The sequence below is a fragment of the Gossypium arboreum genome, chromosome 4, assembly GCF_025698485.1.
Source record: "Gossypium arboreum isolate Shixiya-1 chromosome 4, ASM2569848v2, whole genome shotgun sequence".
NCBI lineage: Eukaryota > Viridiplantae > Streptophyta > Magnoliopsida > Malvales > Malvaceae > Gossypium > Gossypium arboreum.
The window spans coordinates 67,460,101-67,465,437 of record NC_069073.1 but is presented as its reverse complement, the minus strand read 5'-3'; positions in this window follow the sequence as shown (position 1 = coordinate 67,465,437).

The following is a 5,337-nucleotide window of genomic DNA, read 5'->3' as shown; positions in this document are numbered from 1 at the left end:
AAATTACTAAAGTAGAGGATTTGCATGTCTATTTTACCATTTTATTTAAGTGTACGGTAGTGGGGTTGGTTTAATGCATCATGTGCTTAATAATATTAATAAATTATAAACTTAAATTATGGTATAAAATAATATATGTTATTTTATAACATATATATTATTTTATAACATAAAATGGGTGATAAAAACAAAGTGAACTTTATTTTATTCTTTCTACCATTTAGCCGAAACTTAAGAAAACAAAAAGGAAGAAGAGAAGCTTTTGAATATTCGGTCACTTGGGGGAGATAAATTCAAGGTAAGTTCATGGTAGTTTGGTTAAAAATTCATGTTTTTGAGTTCCTCTCTTGGTTCTACTTTAAACCCATGAATTAATTTGTTAAGTGTTGGTTAATTGTGCATTCAGTCATGATAGGAAATTGCAAAAATTTGTGTTTGATGATAGAAATTGATGAATAAAAGTTTGATGGACTATAATGTTAAAATCCATGTGATTGTAAGTTTATAAGTTTAAATTTTGAAATTTGAACTATGTGTGGCTCAATTGCTTGGAATGGGCATTCGGCTATAGTATGTAATGCAAAGAAAATTTGGTGTTCGGTGTTTTAAATGATGAAATGGAGATTTAAGCTTGATAGAATTTTGTTAGGAATGAATGAAAGAATATGTGTATTCGGCTATGGATGTTTGGATAATAAATTAGCGTGGATGCCTTGATAAGTTATGCTCAAATTATAAGTTGAATTTAAATCTTGTTAAATTTGCTCTTAATATTTCCAGATAAGTTACCTAGTTAAGCTTGTTAAATTTGCTCTTAATATTTCTGGATAAGTGACTCAGTTAAGCTTGTTAAATTTGCCCTTAATATTTCCGGATAAGTTACTTAGTTAAAGAAAATTTTAAAGTACTTAGTTAATTGATACTAGGTTAATGGTGTGTGTATAAAATAATATAAACTTTGTATATGTACTAAAGGTTGTAAATGAATTCGGCCTTGGGAGAAATTTTGGTATAAAATGCTTGAATGTTAACATGTTATTGCTTTAATGACCGAATGTGTCAATGGCTAATGCATGGACTAGTTGATCAATATCTGTTAAAAGGAAACGTAAATAAATACATATTTGATGAGCTATATATATATATATATTCGGCTATATGGTAAAGATATTTATATGAAAATATGATAAGCCTTATGAGTTTTGTGTTTGTGTATGTGAACTAAGTATACAATGAATATTCGGCTATAAGCTAGCATGATGGGACTTTAATAAGTTAAATTTTGTTTGAATTAGCTCAAGAGCATAGAGAACCAAGGTTGGACAGGAGAAAAGAGAAAGTAGTTGAATAGCCGATTCGAGACTGTTCGAAAATATTCGAGGTAAGTTTTAAGTAGTTAAATATAAATAATATTCGATAATGACATGACAGATTATGAGAATTAAGTATTACTTGTCATATATGTATATGGCCAAATGGCAATTGTAATGGAAGTAAAATGTGATATGCTTTTATGATCAAATGATAGTGTTAGATGAATATGAGTAAGATATTATGTGTAATCTATCAAATGATAAATGTGAGTGATGAAATGAAATAAAAGTGAATAAAAATGTAGGATGATATATTCGAATGATGCTTGTACCTAATTTGGTGTGATTGTGTTATATGAAACTTGTTGATTTGAATATCTTACAGTACTATTCGGGCCTTTGAGCTTAGCAGGCTATAATACAGGTGAGATACTATTCAGGCCTTCAAGCCTAGCAGGCTATAATGCCGGTGAGATACTATTTGGGCCTTTGAGCCTAGCAGGCTATAATGCCGGTGAAATGATATCGGGCTTCGAGCCTAGCAGGCGAAATGCCGGTGAATGAATTCGGGTTTAAAACCTAGCAGGCTGAATGCCGGTGATTTGATAAAAGTCTAAGACTAAGATAACTCGTGTTAGAACGACAAATGAATACATTTAATACGTTAAGTTGGCCAGGTACGTATTATGTACTTATATGTGAGTACGATTTGAATTGAATCATAAGTGTATAATGTGATACATATGTGAATAAATGTTATATCTATATCTATGATCATGATACATTCGGTTAAGGTGTGAAAGTATGCGAAAGTATTTGATTTATTTATGCTATATGAATTCAGATTAAGTGAAATAAGTATGCTAAATGTGCATTATGTGCTTGTGTATATTCGGCCAAATGGCAATATATTTAGAAAATGGCCTCTTGAGAAATTAAATAAATTGATGTATAATTGAGTTTATTTGTTTGCATTGCTTAAAACTTACTAAGCTTATGAAAGCTTACTCCGTTTGTTACGTTTCTCTATTTTATAGATCGTTGACTTCTGTCACCTGCTCGGGGAGGGATCGTCTGTGACATCCCCAAATCGACCCTAGTCGGAAAGTGGTTTCGGGACCACCAAACCGAGTTATAATAATAATTAACCATCATAATTGATGCTCATTATATGTATATATGCATGTGTGAAAATTTCGTGTTTGGATTTTGTTAATAGTAAGTGAATTTTTATCAAATAGGACTTATGTGAGAAAATTTAGAAATGTGCTAGGCAATTGTAAGGTGGCCTATTAATACATGTGGGAAAATAGTTGTCCTTGCATGTCAAATAACCCACTTCCTAAGGTGAGTGGCCGGCCATGACAAGAATATGGGCAAGGGAACATGTTTCCAACATGTTTAGTTAGTGGATTATGTAGAAAAAAATAAAGAAATGAAAAAAAAATGAGCATGGATGCCCCCCCCCCTTTGTTGCCGTGAGTAGAGGAAAAAGAAAGGAAAAAAAATTGTTCATCCATTCTCAAAATCTTGGCTGAAAATACTAAGGGAAAAAGGAAGGATTTTGCTTCATGCTTGGTTTAGAAGAGAACTAGAAGGAGATTTGGTCATACTTGTGTCAAGATTAAGGTATGTTTGAGGTTGTGTCATGAGATTCATGCATGTTTTAGTTGCTAACTTGATGTTCATGTTAGCCCATGGTTCAAATCCTTGTTATGCCATGGAAATGGTATTTGGCCAAGGTTGATATTGTGTTAAAGCCATTGCATGCTAAATGTGAAGCTTGTTGATGATACATGTAATGATGGATTGACTACTCTTGAAATTTCTTTTAGCATTCTTGAGTAAGACATGGAGTTTTCTTTGTTTAACCATGACCAAAATTGAAAGGGGATGGTGTGGGATGTATTCGCCATGGCATGCTCATAAGTGCGATTTATGCTTGTTGCATGATAGGTAAAATTTGTGTTTTGATATATGTGTATATGTGTTTGTACATGATGTTACAATGGATGTGAAAATATATGCTAGATTGGGAAAATTTGATTAAATGTTCATGAGATGAAATTAGGTGATTAAAAGATGTTAGTTGACATTGTACATGTATATATATTCGCCATTAAAGTGAGTATGTAGGTAATGTTGAATCAAGTTTTGGTGCATATTCGGTTAGGTGTATAATCGACCAAATGGGCGATTAGTAAGAATGGTTGCCGAATATACAAGCATACATATGCATGTGTAGTTGAATTATGAATGTTTAGCAAGATGGTTAAACTAGTGATTTATTGATTAAGCTCAAGGAGTTAAAGAAGGAGAATCAAGCAAGGGAAAGACGAAGGTCATCGAGTAGCCGACTTGGAACTATTTTACCCAACACGAGGTAAGTCATTAAGCACGTATTTGATATTGCTTAAATGATTGTAAAATTTATGCAATTGTGTTTAATGGGATGATATATATATATAAATGAAAATGTATGTGTATGGAGTGATGACAATTGTTGAATGTAAAAGAAATAGTGAAATGTGTAGAAAGTTTGCTTTCGGCACTAAGTGTGCGGGCAATACGTGTGTACGGTGACGAGATTGGCACTAAGTGTGCGTGCTGGAAATATATGGCACTAAGTGTGCATGCTGGAAATATATGGCACTAAGTGTGCGAGCTCGAAGGGCATGGCACTGTGTGTGCGGGCTTAAATCGCGTGGCACTAAGTGTGCGAAATCGAGTATTAAGCAATCGTGTGTGCGTACTCTATATATATATAAATATCTCCAATCGAACAATTATATGGAGGGTGTGTCTCCATCGAGTGAGTATGGACAGCGGATCGGGTAAGCACCTTGAGCTCATGACGAATAGGTAATACGTTCATGCTTGGGGTTGAATTTGGTAAGCCTTAAATCTATGTGATGATTGAAATTGTATGGTTGTGCTGGAAAATGAGTTAATGTGTAAAAATGCTTCGATTATCTTGTTGTGTAGAATATGAAATGTGGATGTATGAATTGGTACGAGATTGGACCGAAAGGTCCGAGGTATTATGGTATAGATTCGATATGGACGAGTACCTAGCCTCATTTGTTGTACATGTAGTAGTAACTTTATCAGTGTATTGACGAATGCTTATGACTTACTGAGTTGTAAACTCACTCGGTGTTTTCTTGTCACCCATTTTAGGTCTCTTGGACTCGTATTGTTGCGTGCTTGGAACCGTCGTTGAAGTCATCACACCGCTGAAATCTTGTGGTATTGTTTTTGTTGTTGAAGAACATTTGGCATGTATAGGCTATTATATTTTGTCGAATTGTGGGTTGTAAACTTTAAGCCATGTGAAAATGGCCTATGTGGTCGTCGAGTGGGATGCTAGAACCTATAGCCACGAGTCTTAGAAACTCAAATTTTGTTAAGGTGGCCGTAATTTGTGTCATGTATGATGGATGATTAAGGCCAAGGAAAAATTCATGAAATTGGCATAGTCTACTGCAGTAACTGTTGCGGACAGCAGCAGTGAGATGAGATTGAAAAATCACTAAAAATAGTATAAGTAGAATTAAATAGTGAGTAAATTATGGAACTGATCCTTGATGAATCTATTTTTATATGGACGAAACGAAACGGCCATATGAGCAGTATACTGAGAGATATTAAAGTTCTCGTGAGACAGGGCCAGAACGATTTCTGGGTCCCCTGTCACGACTTTGAAAATTTACCATAAATTATCCAGAAATAATTAGGAGTCATGCCTTATATTTACAGATTCCATTTTGAGTCTAGTTTCATTAGAAACAAACGACACCAGTATTAAAGCCCTGTACAGAAAGATATTCAAGTTGTAACGCGCGGAGGTCAGAGCAGTCGATCCCTGTAACATGGGTGACTTTAACTAATAAACTGTACCAATTGGCCCAACAAAAATTCTAAAAATAAATCCATGGATGGGTATATGAGTCTAAATTCAGGAAAATTTACGAAACCAGTTTCCGAGTTTTGGAACTCGAGATATGATTTTAAGGCGACGGTG